The 18,252-nt window shown below is 45.8% G+C and overlaps 1 protein-coding gene across 3 annotated transcripts in view; it reads right to left on the bottom strand.

Moving 5' to 3' along the window:
* Positions 1-18,252, bottom strand: part of PRDM16 (PR/SET domain 16) — a 183,224-nt gene that overhangs the window by 141,548 nt on the left and 23,424 nt on the right. The gene's annotated exons all lie outside the window — the stretch shown is intronic.

Here is an 18,252-nt window from a genome sequence, read left to right on the forward strand (position 1 = left end):
GGGGAAGGGGAAAGGGAAGATCCATGGCATTTTAGCAGCCGAGGGTTTGGCACAAAATTCTGGGCCCCTTTGGCCATGCCCAGGTGAGATCGACTGATTTACAAATTTCCAACCCATTGCCAAATCCCCAGCACAGCTGCACTAACAAGGGGCTGTGTTTCCATGGGAAGAACCCCAAACCATTCCGTGCTTTACACCAGCTCTAATGGACATTGAAACTGCGGTTTCCAAAACAGCCGAGAGCAAATAGGATCAAGAGGCAAATCCCAGAGCAATAAAATTCTATGTTCCTACCGTGGAACACCCTGACATCTCCATGAATGACTGGAGTTAAACATCCATCCTGCCTGTTCTGGATGTCACCAAGCTTCCAGGGAATGCTGACTGTTCCCAGTGCACTCACCAGGAACCAGCAACCCCCAAAAGCTTGGGAGAATTAGACCATGAAACTTTCACAGCTGAAACAGAAACACAAAACAACTCCAAATCATCCATGGGATGCAGCTGCCTCCAAATGAAGCTACTTTCCTGTAATTATTACTTGCAAAAAGCCCTTGGATACAATCGGAGGAGTGCCATTAGAGTGTGTAATCCACCCGTCCAGCAGCACCATAAACGTGGAGGGGAAAGAAAACTCCAATGAAGTGCAAATTGGGCTGTGGTGGAGCCCTGTATAAACAGGCTTAAGAGTCAAGAATTCCTGAGTCGGAATCGAGATGCCAACACAAGCTTCCTTTTGTTGGTTTGGACAGAGCTTCGCTCAAGGGGCAAGTTCCTTCTCTCAACCCCTTTTTTTCCCTTTTCAATTCATAGCAGATCCTGAATTTCAAAGTTCTTAGGGAACAGAATTTCTGTGAAGATATTTCATCCATATTCAAAAGTGGCCATTTTGCAGAAAATCCTCTGTAGGATCTTGCTGCTTGTTCAGAGTATTTGAAAATGGCTGAGTTTTGATATTTGGTGAAATCCTTTTTCAGTTCCCACCTATAAAAAAAATTTTGATGGAACCATCTCTGCACTCAAACTACCAGAACATGGACAATTAGTGGTGCTGAACTGACTTGATGATTTTAAAGGTCTTTTCCTATTTTAACAATTCCGTGATTCTCTGGGTGAGAAGGTGTTTTAGCAGTAGTGGGAGAGCAGGAACTGGTTTAGATTAAATATTTCATTCTTTCTTTACACCCGATTTTGACAAAACATGTTCAAGGTGTTATTGTGGGCCAAGCTCTACCACAGAGCATCTGCATTGGCTTGGACATGTCCCACAGCCCAGTGTCCTGAATGTCCCATTTTCCCACTGCAGCTGAGCAGCTTGGCAGCTTGGGTTGGTGTTGGCACTGGTGGCATGTCTGTGGAGGAGCAGAGGCCAGAATTCCAAACCTCCCCATGCCCAGCCACTGCTAGGGCTCCAAATGAGCCTTCAGAAACCTTCCTGGGAGCTGGGGGGAACGTCACAATTGTCCTGCTGCATTCCCAGTGTGGAATAAACACCATCTGACAACACCTGTGTCAGCAGACAGCAATCCAACAGCCACACCAGGTGCCCTGGAGCAGAGCCCATCCCGGGATTCCACGGTACATGGGATGGGGGTGATGCAGCACCCGCATGTCCATGGCTCCTCCTGCTTAGGAGGGGAGGCAGAACCAGGCTAAGCAAGCCACAGATGTGATGTTTATTAAGAAGAACAACAGAAGATACTTTGAAAATCTGCTCATTGGGTAATTTTAGCTCCGGCTGGGCTTCATCTCATGCGAATGCCACGAGACTAAATATAGAGCTCGACGTGTGCAGTGGGCTGCACTCCTGCACTTAGCACAGATGTTCTTAAATGTGCTCAAAATTTACACCACATGCTTTTTCTATCAACTGATCTGTTGATTTTAGCCAGGGGAAAGACAACATGTCAGCAGCAGCCACGTCAGGAGAGCCTGTGCCTTGGGCTGGAGGTGGATTTGCCCAGCTGGAGAGGATTTCACTGCCTTTCCTTCTCTGGGCTCAGGGAATTGGTGGCACCGGGATCCTGCCTCAGTTACAGCAGTTAGGGATGTGCTAGAATTTTTGCAGAGCCCCCTGAATGTATACTAAACATGTCAAGGAACACCATGTGATTCTTTTTGAAAAACAGTTTACAAGCTGGCATTCTCCAGCTGCAGTTAACCCTAATTTGATTACATTAGTGAGACAGATCACAATGAGCTTATGTAAATAGTAACGTTATCCATTCATTCCCCCAGCTCAGATAACTGTCATTTAGGGGGGGAAAAACCCCCAACCCAAACTTCAATAGGCATGGCCTGATGCATTCAGCAAGACATGGTGCATTCAGCAAACTCTGAAGGTGAAGATGACAGACTGGAACCTGCCCCTGCTGGATTGCTGTGAATCTGGATTTTAAAGAGATATTTCCACGTCTGCTCCAAGCTGGAAGGAGAAGAGAATGCCCAGTAATTCCACAGAAGTCAGGAGGCAGATAGCAGCACTGCTTTCAATAACTTGGTCTTTATTATCATCTGATTTTTCATCAAGAGCTCAGTACACTACTGATGGCATCAGTGATGCTCTCAGCTAAGCGAGCACTTCAGGGGTTCACCCACTGCCTGGGCACCTGCCTTTGACATTGGCCCTTCCCAAACCCTCCTGCCTGGGTCAAGGCACTGGGGAAATCACTTCCAGTTCTGCAACCTGGGCTGTGGCACCTGCACCATCTCAAATCTGCCTTACCATGCAACTGGTTCAAGAAAAGAATAGAAAACACTTCTTTTGCCTTAAATTAGCCAAGGGCCTGCGATTTTTACTTGCACACAAGTTCACATGAATACTTCAGATGAAAGCAGAGGCTCTGGCCCTGCTGTGCCCAATTTGTGCTGTTCATAGATGGGTTAATGGCAGAGTTACCCTGCTTGCCTGTGATGGCACAGTTGTCTACATGGACACAGGAACAGCACCTGTAGAGCAAACAGCCAGTCTCTTGTGACTTTAAAAAATGTCTCAGGTTAGAAGATCACAGAATACCCTGGGCTGGAGGACCCACAAGGGTCATCCAATCCCAGCCTGTGGCCCTGCACAGGACACAGGCTGTGCCTGGAGCTCTGACACTCACACACACATCCAAGCTACTGAGCAACATCCAGAGCAGCACAGCACCCCTCTAACCTGACAAAGATCATTCCAGCCCCAAGCAGTACCCACCACCTCCAGGACGTGGTTTCTGAGCAGGTTAAACCATTTGTACAGCACTGGAAACACCTCTCCTGTCCAGCACCTCGAGTGCTCTCACACTTCACCTCTTCCCTGCAGCTCTGTTCCACCCCAGATTAGGAGACAATGCTGTTATTAAGCTACAAATCTTGCTCTTCATAATTTCCATTAATTATTCCCTTAGAAGTTTTATCCTGCCAACTCCTGAGTGGGCTGGCCCTGGCCCAGTTGCATATTTAGGCAAGAAGTATCAGTGAAATGAGAAGAACCAGGAATGTCTCCACATGTAAGTGCTTTGCTGGCCATAGACCAGGAGCACAAAGCACTTTGTGGGACCCAGGCACAAAGCACCAAAACCCATGGTGGGTATTCCATAGGGAAGAGATTCTTTATCATTCTATATCCACTATCATATGATCCCAGACTGGTTTGGGTTGGAAGGGGCCTCAAAGATAATTTTGTTCCACCCCCTGCCGCTGGCAGGGACATTTTCCACTATCCCAGGTTGTTCTAAGCCCCATCCAGCCTCATCTTGGACACTTCCAGGGCAGCCAGAATTTTTCTGGGCACCCTGTGCTAGGGTGTCCCCATCCTCACAGGGAGGAATTCCTTCCCAATATCCCACCTAAACTTCCCCTCTTGCAGTTTGAAGCCATTCCCCCTTGTCCCGTTCCTCCAGGCCCTTGTAAACAGCCTCACTTCATCTTTCCTGTGGGATCCCTTCAGGTACTGTCAGACCCCAGTTAGGTCATCCCAAAGCTTCTCTTCTTCAAGATCTTCATATATATTTATATATATATCTGTTCAAACACAGCAGCCCACACAGGCACACCACAGTGGATGTGCATCCATAGGAAAACCAGACGTGGAAGAAACCCACAGAAAAGCATTTCAGCACTTAAACATTTACTCTTTCATCTTTTCCTACTGTTAAAATAAAGGGATTTTATAGCATTTTCTGGCCAACAGTTTACCAAAATCTTCCATTTTTTGTATAGTAAGCTAATCTGTGAGCCCTATTAACTCGAGGAAATTTTCAGTATCCTGCCTTGGGAATTTGTAGTGAATGTGCCTGGAATAAGAGGGAAGGGAGGAAAGCTCATCTCTGAGGGAAAGAATTCCCTCTCCCTGCTGGTGAGGGAAGGAGGATGAGGAGCACAGCTCTGACTGGCAAGGAACAAACCAGGGGCTGAAAAGAGTGGAAAGAATAAACCAACCATTCACTGCTAAGGGCAACCCCTGCACAGTTGGGAACACTGGGGAGCAGCCAAGCTGTGGTTTGTGGCCCAGGAACAGCCTTCAAGGCCATGCCACTCCACAGACCATTTTATAACCATTTCTTTTTTAGCTGGAAGCCTGGGCAAAAAGGTAGGATGGTGCTGCTGGAAAAATGTGCAGAATTAGGAGGGATCCACGGCCCAAGATTTCTGGAAATCTGCTGCAGGGAGCACCTCTGCACTTGCTCATGTCCTCCGTGGCTTTACAGAGGAAACCTCCCTGTTCTCTAAATCCCAGGAGAACAAAATGCAGTTTGCAGAGGTGACTCAGGACAGGTTGTTCTAAGTGGGGTTCAAAAGAAAGAAACATCCTAAATCATCCTTTAGTATGAAATAATGTGTTTGCACCCACAGACCGAACTTCAGGGAAATGTCAGGGGAGATCATGTGAAGAAAAATGGATGTTTAAGAACAAAGACTTTGAGAAAGAACACAAACCTATGATTTCCATCCATAGTATCACAACTTTTATCACTGATATTTAAAGACATAACTCCTCCGTGCCATTGGGATTGAGTTAATTGCAGCTACCAGGAAGTCAAACAGGATCTAATGGAGAGAATTTGCAGTGACTTCAATGAGCTGAGGACTCAAGACTTCCAGCCAAGACAAATACGAGAGGGGACTGATTAGGAAATGTCACCGTTTCTCCTGCCAAGCACTCAGGGCCTGGTGATAGGAGAGTATTAAATATAATCTCGCAGTCTTTAGGGGCTCTTTGATTTTATATTGCATTCTTATCGGGTTCTTAAAGTCCAGTGTTAATGAGCATGAGAAACTCACTTGATAGTTTGGCAGTTTTGCTGAAATCAAATGGAGTTCATTCAGTCCTGGCCCATGGATCCAGCTGGAGATGCCTTTCCCTTTCCTATGGCTCCACTTGGAACCTCTGGCTGTACATTTTCTCCATCCCAGCAATCCAACAACACCTTTACAACCAGCCCTTCATGACCACCATTAGAAATAAAACAGGCTTTACCAATAATCAGAATTACCCCATCCCTGGAAGTGCTGAAGGATGAAGCTCTGATCAATCTGATCAATCTGAGCTACAGGGAGGTCCCTGGCCATGGTGGGGGTGGAAAAAGAAGAGATTTAAGGTTCCTCCCAGTCCAAACCGTCCTGCGATTCTATGAATGATGTTTTAAAGGACTCAGAAGCAGAGATGAAACATTTACACTGTAAACATTAAACACCCCCTTTGGCAACAGACAGCAACCCCTGAAAGCAGAGCAAGTCCCAGTTAATAACACAAACCTCCAAGTCTGGTATTTTGTGAAATTTCTCTCAGAAAAGAAATGTGTAGCAGTACACATGAGGGAAAAAAAAAAAAAAAGTTTAAATTAATTATGATTTTCTTTTTAAAATCCCCTTGCAACTCCCTTTCTCCTAAAGAGAAATTCCATTGTAAAACTGAATTCTGGAAAGAGACACTGCTCACACTGAGAAGTGTGTACAGTCTGAGAATTAAAACACAACTTTCAAAGATTGAATTGTATCTGATTTACTCAGTTTGTTCATCTCCAACCTGAAACCTGCCTGGCACTGTTGTGCTAAATAAATTAAATAAAACACAAGATTTTTGGACGCAAGGTGCTTTTAAACTGCAAAGCAGCCACATCTTCACTGTAAGCACAGAGAAAACAGCAGTAGAGTGGAAGTTTAAGGTCATCAGCTCTAAATCCTGTCTGCCATGGGCCCACATTGCACAATCACTTAATGTAGCCAGAGCTATTTATTATCCCAGCAAAAAATCATCTTGAGGAGCGAAGTGCAATGTTTTGGTTAACAGATAAAGCCGGGCTGTTTGTGGGCATGTAAATGGATTGGACGGTTAAATTCATCCATGAGCCATTCATCTTTTGTCCTCGAGCCTTTTTAGTTATAAAAATGACCTTGGTATTGACAGGATAATATAAACGAACCTCCCCTGTAGTTCATCTATTGATCCCCAGTTTGCTCAGCTGATCAGTAATAATCATAAGTAAATAAAGAGGGGCTGTGCATCATCCCGCGATGGCAGCGCTGACACACGCTGGGGCTGACGGATGGGCACCTCTGGGCTCTGCTCAGGAGCTCATAGCTCACCTTAAACTGCAGCTTTTCCACCCAGGACAGGCAGTGACAGATAAATCCATGGAAAGGCAGCTCAATACACCTGCGTGTCCAGGGTGGCTCAGGGAGCACCTCCATGGGAAGGAGTGTTGGGATGGATTCAGCAAAGACACAATCCAGTCCTTGGAATTGTTCATGATTTGACCCCCAGCCACTGATGCCTGCATTTGGGTGAGGTTCTGCTCATCACTGAATCATTTTGGTTGGAAAAGACCTCCACAATCATCCAAGCTCTCATTCTTCTGTGGTGACTTTCAGTTCTGTTGGAATGTCTTTTCCAGAAACTCCTTTCTCCCTTCAAAGAGGCAGAGGTTCATTACCTTCAACCCTTTGTGGCATCATCAACACTATTTATTTTTTCTTACCAAATTCCCTTCACCACAGACAAGGTCTTGCCACTGATGCATTGATTGGCACCAATATCAGGGAAGGAGGAAAACCTCCATCAAACAGGTGTCAAGGAGAAGGACTAGGATGAGATGTTCCAAAGGAAAATATTTTCACCTTCAGGTCTCAAAACACAGAGCAGCTGTCTCTGGCTTCTCCCACCACCCTGTGCTGAATGACAGCCTCCATCCCTACTTAAATGCAATCATTAGGCAGCTAAAAGTTTGAGAAAGAACAGAGAAAAATTACTTCATTTATTCTCTTCCTACAGCCTACAAAGACTGGTAAGAATTATGAATTGTTTTACCACATTCAAAGGGTCAATAAGGAGTATCTTGGTTCAGAAGCCAAGTCCTGCCTCTGCCCCAGCATTGTACAACTTCCCTGAGCTCTCTCAGGGTGTTCCAGTGCCCTGCATGTCAAATCACAAGCACAAACATAATAACCAACTTAAAATTCGCTGAATTTCCACACAGAATTTGCCAGCCCCCAGGAAAGAGCAGCTCTAGAGCTGCTCCCCAGCTCCATCCCAGTGCCAGCCCCGGTGTAACCCCAGCCCAGCTCAATAACCTTGCTGGGACGCGGCAGGCGGGGTTATTAATCACACTTGGAGGGAAATCGCTCCAGCCTGCAGCATTCCCAGCGATTCCCCAAGTCTGGAGTGGGAAATGCACTGTCTCATTTGGCAGCTTGGCTTCTCTGCCCGAGCTGGGAGAGGCAGGAGTGAAAGGGCCCGGCTGGGAATGCAGCCCTGCCTGGCACCCTGACAGAGAGGATGGGAAATGTCAGCTTGATACCCATCAGCAGGATAACCTCACTGTCACTTTAACATGACAAGGTCATCAGCAGACAGGATGAGGCAGGAAGAAAAATGGCCCATTAAGGCTGGGACACTGGAAGAGAAACCTGAGGCTGCCTTGGAGGTGCTGGAGTACCTTGCTTTGGGGAAAGGTGTGAATATTCCGGGCTCCTTCACAAGGATGAACTTTCCTGAAAGGAAAAGAAAACAGCAACCCATGCAGCCAGGACAGGAGCTTCTCACAGGGGCATTGAGGGAACTTTACATGACTTAACTCTCATTTAATTTAGCAAATAAACTAAAAACTGCAGACCTGAAGAGCCTGGGCTCTGAGCAGGAGGGGAATTCCCTGTGCTGGGGTGTTCCTTTTTCATGTCAACCACAAGGAACAGCTTTGCTGTTGTGTGTGCCACTGTCTGCCCCTTGTCCTGCAGCTGCTCAGAGATGGAGTAAGGACTTGCTCTGAGGTGGAAAGTGAATTTGAAGAGGAACTCCCTGTAGTTCCACTCTGTGCAAGCAAAGAGAACAAGAGAGGGACAGAAGAGCAAGCACTTTGCCTCCTTTTATTCGGAAGTGAAACTGAGCAAATGATGCTCTCTAGAAAGAAAAGTTAATTGGGAATTATTCCATGGCCCAGCTTCAGACACCAGCACAATCAGCTTTTTATTGGGAAGGCACACAGAGCTGTTTTATCTGAATTGATAGGGCTGCCAGGTGAGCTCCCTTTTAAGAGCTGTAGAAACAGTCTCAGACAGGACTGGATAATATTATGCTTGGAATGATAATATTGTGTTTGGAAAAGGTCAATATTTTATTTAATCAGACAGACTGAGAGTGGGTGGCAATTTCAATGCATTTTCTTGAGACTGGAATTCAGGGAGTCCAAATGGAAATAAGGTTTTGCTTTTGTTTCCCATGGGTTTCTGGGTGACTGGAACCCCCTGATTAGAAGTGAAGGATGCGCTGAGCCAGCTGAGAACTGCTGAGATGAGGGAATGTGGAGACTTTAGCTCATTAGGATCCCTTACACTGCAGATGCCACAGGCACTTCTTCCACCCCTTTCCAGGCAGTGTATTCCTGACAGATGAGGTGGGAGACATCCACCTTGGAAACTCAGACACTCAAATGTGCTGCTTTCCTCTTCCAAAACAGCACCAGGGAAACACTAAACATGGATAAATCTTCCTCAGCTGTCCCCAGGGGCACCTCAAAACCTCAACCTCTGTGTCACCCACTGTCCTGGAGAGAAATCAGTTCTGGTCCTAGAACCTTTGCACAAGGTTTTCCTGAAATGTGCCAAAATGGCCAAGAGATTTTTTTTTAAAATACATCATTATCCTTAATAACTATTATCCAATAGTTCGTAATAGTTAATAATTGTTTGATAACTATTATCAAACAGTTAATATCTGTTACCCAAATAACAAAAGTTATTTGCTGTTGGAGTTAAACTGCGTTCTACATTTGGAGCTTCTTCAGAACAGCACCAGAAGAAACAAAAAAAAAAAAATAGCCTTTTCTTTTTCATTAAAGGTTTTGAAGAGCACACACTGCCTGTATTGTTACCCAACACTCCAAGTAAGTTCTGAGGAAAATCTTGGGAGATTCAGCCCTGAGCATTGATTACAAGGAGTTTTTAATCTCTTGCCAAGAGGAACATTGAGGTTATAAGATGGCTCCACAACCATCTTGCCAAATAGCACAAATGTTTACATCTTCCAAACTACCACCAATAGATCATAGACAAAGAAATGTCCATAATGTACTCAGCTGCTGGAAACAAAATGTATTTAAGCCACTGAAGAGGGTTTAATGAAGTAAAGCATTTTTGTAACTGCCAGCTCAAAGTAAATAATCACCCATGTGAGCGGAGTTAAGAGATCCTGACTTACCAAATAATCTCAATGTGCCATCGAGGAAGCTGCTGCTTTGTGGGAATAACATAACAGCACTTGAACATTCTCATAAACTTGGGTCTTGTCTTCCTCAACACCCTGCACCTCCTGGGATTGGGAAGTGCAAAGAGAACTTTACAGCATGTGCAGAATCCACTGTGGGGTAAAAGTACTGAAGGTTCGATTCACTCTGAAAGCCTGAGCTGTTTAAACCTCAAAACAACCAAAAAGAAAAGGTGAAATACCTGTGTTGACTGATGCTTGATAAGCACCTGATTCAAACTAATACAGACAATTCTTCTGAGTCTTTTTTTTTTAAGCATTTGCTCTATAACTCTCCAATACTTTGGGGTTTTCACATTCCTGGAAGCCTTCCAGGATGGGTGAGCACAACCAGGGGCTTCCCCCACCCAGCACATACCTCCACTGCTTTGTTTTATCCAGGCACTGCCCTGGACATTGTTCTGCAGGTATAGAAACATTTCTGCAGGAGAAAAGGAACATTTCCATCCTTTTTCCTTCTGTCCAGACAATGTGTTTAACTTCCACACTGTTTTCCACCTTTGAGGATGCACAATGACCTGACCAGTTGAGCACAAACCATAAGGTACAACCAAAGAAGGAACAATCCAGCCTCACTTTTAGTTTTTACTTCTGCACAAAAGTGAGGCTGAAAAAAACCCCTGATATTCTGTATATTCTGTAGAGGGAGATCTGGCCCTATAGATTTCCTGTCCTAAATCACTTAAAAAGAATACACCCAGCAGCATTTGCAACATTATCTCATGAGCCATAACAGCCAAATTCAGGTTCCAGGGATGAGAGTTACTTGCACTTATTTCTCACAGATTTCCTGCAGTCTGCTTGAATATGAATTTGAATGCTTTTTTTTTTATTGTTTTGGGGTTTTTTTTTGTTTTGTTTTGTTTTTCTGTTTTTCAGAATATAAAACCCCTTTTCCTTGCACCACATAATTGTGTTCCATGGAAGAATTGGCATCCATCATTGCCCCGCTGTCCCCTGCCTAAAAGATAAAACATCCACAGGGTAATAAATGTCAAACTATGATTATTGATGCTTTCAATTAAATTGATTATCTATTTGAGGTGCAGAGCAGGGTGATTTATTGCTGTCTCTTTACGTCGCACTTGGCACAACAGCTTCCCTGCAAGGTGGGTGAGCCTTTGGATTGTTTCCATGGATTTTCTATTAAATCTGATTTTCCAGAAGTGGCTCACGACCACTCCAGTGCTGGGTGAACTGGAATGGAACCAGATCCAGGTGGGAATATCCTGGGTTTTGTTATCTCCTGGAGTGTGGAGCTTAGGAAGCAAGAGAGGAAAATAGGAAATTAAAACTTTGAAGTGTGGAAGGACAGGAGACACCCTTGATTTACATCCCTCATTCCCAAACTTGCATTTACAGACTGCATCAGACAAAACCTGTGCATAATCTGGAGCTCTGCTGAGCACTCCCCACCTCAGCAGAGATGAGATGAGATGACCTTCGGCTCGTCACTGCATTGTGTTTTTATTAGTTTCAGATAACAGGAGCTATAAAATTCAAAGACATTTGCTCCCCAATGATAATCAGCAGCTGCTTCACAAACAAGGCTCTTTTTGTGGTGCCACGGGGTGACCTTTATCTGATCATTCCCTTAGAGAAATGTCTTTTGTGGCTGGACAAGCCAGGAGCACCTTCCACTGGTTCTCCAAAGCACAGCACACTTTGGCTCAGTCTGCTCCAAAAAGCAAATCTGGCTCAAACCCAGGTACAGCCTCAGCAAGCGAGGATTGTTTTGGGAAGTGCCAGAAATTAGCACAAGAAAATGATAATTCTCTTCATGTGCTGTTCTTCCAGCAGGTAGATTTAGAGAATCTCAGTAACAAATCATACCAAAAGAAAGAGAAAAGAGAAGAGAACAGAAAAGAAGAAGAAAGGAGAGGAAGGAGAGGAAGGAGAGGAAAGAGAAGAAAGAGAAGAAAGAGAAGGAGGAGAAGGAGGAGGAGGAGAAGACCAGTGGGGAAATGAAAATCACTGATAATCCACTGACTGAATTTGAGACACTCGAATTTTCCCTTTAATTGCCCACATCTGACATTTCCAAGTTCTGGGGAAGCTTTGTGGCAGAAAACCTTGTGGCTGAACTTCCCAGGCAATGCCTGACCAAGTTTTCTACCATTTTTTATTGGGAGCACCAGGACAAAAACCCAGCTGAGACATAAAACAGGAAGATGATTCTGCCTGAGACACCTTGTGAATGCAAGAGATGAACAGTCAGCATGGGAAAAGAGGATTTCTATCCCAATTTTACAGACCAGATATAAATGAGAAATTAGGCAAGGTGCCCAAATCACCCAGGCTCTGGCATTTAGAAATTGAGTTTCAAGCTCCTTAGACCTAATCTTAACCACAATGCTGTCAGTCCTGCTCAGATGCAAACACCTTTGACCCCAGTAAGCTCAGAATTACAGTCACATCCACTCAGACTTTGAAGCCTGGCTTATCTCACAGCAGTGTAACTGTCCCCTCCACCAGAACAGGGCTAAAAACAAACAATCAAAGAGGGAAAAAAAGCAAAACAAAACTCCTGCAGCTCTGGCCAGAATTCACTATTTCACATTTCCTAAAACCATAGAATTCCCTGAGCTGGGACAGACCCACAGGGATCAATGGAGTCCAGCTCCTGGCCCTACATTTGGTATTTCCCACCTCCATCCCTCTTTCTGAACGTGGGAGGAATCTGGGAAACACTGAAACGTGCCCATCTTCAGAGAGAAACCCCAGCAAGTGTCCAACAGCCCAGAGCAACAGTGGAAAGGGCAGATATTAAAGCAAATATAAAGATATTTCTGTTTGACAGGGTTGGCTGTACTTGAGGGTACAGAGTGCAATGGGCCAGGCTCAAACCTGGCCAAGTAGTCAGGAGTTTTAAAAGTCAACTCTCAAACAGCTTGGGGTCATCAGAACATCATTTTGGGCCATCAGCTCAGGAAAAAAAAAGCCCTTCTTGCAAGCCCTTCCTTTTTTTATTAAATGTCCCCTTTGAGAGTGTCAGAGCCTGGCTGAGCAGGTAAGGACAATGCTCCTCACAGGGACATTGCACTGCCTGCCAAAGGTGAGGCTCCAGGGAAGGAGCTTGGACATTGCTGCTGGTGGAACATGTGGAATCCCCACAAAAAGTGACACCTCAGGGCAATCAGAGCTGGTTTATTAAACTGGAAATCTCCCTGAGGGAAAAAAAGAGTATGAGAAAAGACAAGAAACAGGGAATTAGGACAAATTCTTTTTACAACTACAGATCAAAGGCAACTTGCTTTGGTGCTTCTGGATATCAGAATACTCTTTCCCATAAAAAAAAAATAATATTTCCATAAGAAGATAAATCTATGTATGGTACACTTTCTGTGGCCAGCCACTAGCCCTGCAGCAGAGGTTAGAAAATGGCACATCTGGTTTCCAAAGGATCTTTGCGTGGCCACACACAGCTGTAATTATGGCAATGATTTGGGGAGAACCTGAATGTATTTTTTTGGCTTGAAGGATGACACTAAAGGCCTGGAGGGAAAAAAAAAAATAAATAGCAGGAAACCCCATAGGATGGAAGGCACTGGCTTCCCTCCCTAGCCCACATCCTGGGCTTCCAGATGCAGGAAACAAATTCCAAATGACCCTCTGTGGTGGAGGTTACGGCATCGGGGACCGGCTGCCAGAATGTGCCCGTTGTGGAGGGAGCAGCAGCTCCAGGTGGAGGTGTTTGCTTATGTAAAGTGCCTGGCCAGCTTCCAGCCCCACAGATGCCCCGGAGAAGCACAGGGATGCAGGAGGAACTCGGTGTTCAGGCTCCTGCCATGGGCTGTGTGTCTGTGGCTGCACCCCCACACTGCCCTCGGCTCCTGCCTGGAGCCTGACAATGAAATCAAACACGACCGAGTGACTCAAGGCAACTCGTGTTTTATTTCAGTGGCTTGAGAAATAAGAAAATTCCTTCATCCTGAACAAGTCCTGAGCCACGAGTCCCCCTCAGCTCAAACTCTCTCCACCAGAGCCCTCACACATGAGGCTGAGCTCAGCCCAGCCCTCACTCCTTGTTCCTTAGACAGCAGCACAATGATAAAAAAAAAAAAAAAAAAGAAAAGAAAAAATATTTATCGCTTCTTCCCATCCAAGTATCCAGGTTTCTACATAAAACTCTTTTTCAAAATGCACAGGGCAAAGTTATTCCCTGGAACAGGCAAAGAAAAGGGAAACTGAACTGGAGGCAGCTGCGGTCACTTACTCATTCAAGCATGATGGCTCACACACCATCCCACCCAGCCCCAACAAAAACTTCCTAAATCATCCCCAAAGTTTGAATCATTCTCTCCCTTACTTTTCTTCCTGTACTAGAGACTCAAATGTGCCTCTCCAAAGGAAACTCACTCCTGGATTCACTGGTGGACTGGATCTCCCTGCCCTGCCAGTAGCACTGTGACAGGCCCATCTCAAAAAGGAAACACATATTTGGCTTTCCATCCTATAACATTCAAACCTGGAACCCAAAATAAACTGATTTTTTCTCTCTCCTTTCCTTCATATACACTAAGCAGCACCATTTCCATATCAGACCACAAATCCCTGCCTGCTGAGGTTTTCACACGAACGAAGAAGTCAGGAGCTGATTCCTTAGAACAGTATCTTCAATCTTGATAAAAACAAACCATCCCTCTTGTACCTCAGAGTTATCTGGCTCAAGACAAGCTCCTTTTCCCCGTTTTTAATAGGGCCACGTTGGAAATGTCACTGTGTTATCAGGGCAGCTGCTCAGCTATCAGCAGTGGCTGTGGCTGTGCAACGGAGGAGCCCAGCAGGCATCTGCTCTGTTTAACGCTCAGGAAGCACAGGGCAGGTTTTAAGAAGGGTGCAGAGGATGTAATGGAGCCTCTAATGTGTTTGGGTTTCTCCAGTGGAATCCAGTTTTATCAGGAAACAAAGGTCCTGATGGGATTATCAGCAGAAAGAAACCCAGGACCTGTCTGGCTGGGAGGGGGCCTGTGGGGGTTGTTGTGCCAAGGTGCTTCCTCCCAGCAAAACCAGCAGCACTGGGCCCCTCCAACAAATCATGTGGAATTCTGTAAGATTTTCAGCACAAGGAAGTGCATGCTTGATGCTGATTCCTTGGAGAAAGGAAAGAGAAGTCGCAAGTACACTGAAATACAGAAGAATCAGCAAAAATTAAAAGTTATTTGCAAATGGCTCATTAAGAAGCCAACCAAGCTCACCCCTGTTCCCCATCCAAGTGCTGCCACATGCTGCCCATCCCAAGGAATCAGTGTCCAAAGCTTTCACAGGCACCTCCCACCTTCAGCATCCCTGCTCCACCTCCAGCTCATCACTCCTCACAACACACACACAATGAGAGCAAGAGGAGCTAAAAGTACCAGAAACTGCCACAGGCAGATAAGAAGATTGTAATTGAGAAAGTAGTAATTATTTGTGAGCTTGATCCTTATCTTGTTGGTTTGGGGTTTTTTTAATACCTGATAAATAAAAAAAAATTATAATAGTTACTTAAATTCAAATACCAGCCTGTCTGTTATTCCAGACATCCTGGTCAAGGTATTTCAATCCTCTCAAAACAGTGCTTGGGTTCAAGGGCTCATGAAGTAAACATAATCCAGATGGCACAAACAGGGAGCAACAATAATGCTGAAAACCACAGATTTTCTCTTTGCCTCCCAGACCACTGTCATCCTCCAGATCTCAGGGTTCTGCCTTTCAGGTGGTCAGAGGTGCCACACAAACCCGTGCCTGTGACAGCAGCCGTGCACAGGCTGCCACTGCTGCCCCTGGGGGTGACACTGCACTGCCTTCAGGATGTGGAGGGGCTGCACAGGAAAGATGGAGAGGAGTTATTGACAGGGCTTGGAGTGCCAGAACAGGGGGAATGGTTTCAAACTGGCAGAGAGTAGGGTTAGATGGGGTATTAGGAAGGAAGACTTCCCTATGAGGGTGATGAGGGGCTGGGGTGGAATTCCCAGAGAAGCTGAGGCTGCCGCTGGATCCCTGGAAGTGCCTAAGGCCAGGTTGGGTAGGGCTTGAAGCAACCTGGAAGGTGTCCCTGCCCATGGTGAAGGTAGAACTGGATGTTTTTTAAGGAGCCTTCCTGCCCAAACCATTCTGGAATTCTCATTCTCGTCCTGAGCCTGTATCCCCAGCACAAGCTCCTCCGTGCCCAGCTCACACCTGGGGGCTGCAGTGAGAGCTGGGGGTGTCAGTGGGTTCCCTGGATGATCACAGAGGGACTGGGGAGGGTTCACCCCTTGTGCAGCTCTCAGGGCTCTGTGTGTCCTGAGAGAAGCAGAGGATGAGCTCAGGCCTCTCCTGAGCTCTGCCCTCCTCCCCTTCCTCTTCCGTGCCCCCCTCCTGCGGTCCCTACCACCCCCTCACCTCCTCCACAAGCACCAACTAAAAAAGGGAAAGAATGAGAAAGTGAGTACAGCGGGGCTGGCACTGCAGACAATGTCTGTCTTGTGTGAGTAATTTAGCACTATGGCCAGTCAATCTGGTTTCTGGGCCCGATGCCCTGACCCTCTTTAGAGCCGCTCTCTCTCTCCAGCACAGTGTGAAACGTTTCCTTTCACAGCACTGACACTTTGCAGATTGAGACGTCAGGCCTGTCCAACTGCAGCAAATTAGCAATTTTTCTTTTACTAATTGGAAATAAAAATGTTTGCTAAGGGAATAATTTGTAGGAATGCAGTGTTAGGTTTCCGGCTTTTTATAAGGATGCTTTAAACTTTATCCATGTGCACTTTCCTTCTGTTTTGATGCCTTGCACTGTAAATTTTAATAGCTTACTTGACTGTTAACTTTACAGTCTCAGCCTTCCAAAGGATTAAATGAAGTTTTTAATTTATCTTCCTCTCTAAGGCAGCAGGATCTTCTTAGAGCAGTGCCCAGCACTGCTCACCCACTTCTCAGCGAGCAGAGAAAGGGGACACAACTTCAAAGGGTTAAAACCCTACACGGGGACGTGGCATCTGGATGAACCTCAGGCAGGCGATTTGTTTGCAGAGCCTTCAGCTCACAGCTCCCAAAGTTCCCTCGGAGAGTGGTGCAGAGAGATGGGCAGCAGATTCAGGAAGGCTTTCCAGCTTTAAGTCTGCCAGGAATGGGCAATTCTGTAACTGTGAATCCGTGTTTTAGGATGTGCTGGGCTCAGGCAGGGAGTGTCATCCCTTCTGTCCCTTCAGCTTTGCACTAATTCAGCTTTGCCCATTCCATGAGGAAATATCAATGCTTTGGGCAGGATTTTGGTGGTGACAGTGTTATGATTTTTTAACTTTCACATGCAAAAAAAAAAGGACTGGGAGCAGCTTGATCTATTGGATCCTAAAATCCCCACAGTTTGCTTGGCATGCAAATAACAGCCAGGAAAGATTCTTCACATGCAAAAACCCCAAAAGTTCTTCAAGAGAGCAGGATCAGTAAAGAGCCTCCTGGAATCTAGAAAACCCAGATAAGGAACTAGAAGTGAAAACAAACACCCTTTTGCTGAAATCCAATATTTTAGCCTAATGCCCCTGCAATTCCTGAGGCATGTAATGTCTTCCTGCACGGCACTCCAGTGGTACATTAGCTCCTGTAACAATGCCAGCACATAAAGAGTTACTGTTCTTTCCCCCCTGCACCCCCCACCCCCCCATAAAGCATTTGACAGCCATGCCTAATAATTCTTTCTGGTGTGGTTTTTCTTTTTCTTGATGTCTTTATGTGAATATGAAGCCGGAGTGAAAGGCTTTGGGTGACCCCTGTGAGAGAGAAAAAGTATGAACTACAGAGCAAAAGAGTGAGATATAGACTCCCTGCCGAGCCCTCGGCATCTTCTCTGGCAGCTCACAACTTGGCTTCAGAGGGCCTTTGTGAGGGAAAAAGGACTCTTCTTCACTCAGGCTGTGACAATAGGTGTTTTGTCAGTGAGGGACAGGATAAAAAGCAGGGGGTGGGAGGCGAGATCATCATCGGCCAGGGGCTCGCCTTTGGGGCCTGCAGATGTTGGAAGGAGGATGATTTATTGCTCCAGTGTCCTCAGTGGCATTTGGCCACCTTCCCAGAGACCAGGCTTGGTGGCTGGGAGGGTGGGAGGCGGGAGAGCAGCACAACGAGGCATCTCCAAACCTTCTATGGGCAAAGTGTGCTGGGAGGGGGCACGGCTGGGGCTGGGACAGCCATGGAGGGAACGAGTGATCGAGCAGCCATTCCCAAAGTGATGTATTTTTAAATTATTATATATATAGAGAGCTATATAATAATAAATAAATAGAGCTATTTTAAATGCCTCCACTCTAGAAAGCCCAGCAAAGAGCAGTGCAGTGGTTACCTGGGCATGGACAATCAAATCCCAGGATGACTTTGTGCTGGGAAGAACCCAACCCAAATTCACCATTGTCATCCCAAACCTCACACTGAGAAGGTTGGGTGTGGTTTTGGGGTGTAAGCATGCAAGAATGACCCTTCCACAGCTCCCAAGAGGTGTCACTGTATTTCTGCATAGCTGTGTTTGTTCCCTGATGAAGGAGTGAGAAGAGCCAAGG

This window comes from Parus major, chromosome 21, assembly GCF_001522545.3.
Source record: "Parus major isolate Abel chromosome 21, Parus_major1.1, whole genome shotgun sequence".
Classification (NCBI taxonomy): domain Eukaryota; kingdom Metazoa; phylum Chordata; class Aves; order Passeriformes; family Paridae; genus Parus; species Parus major.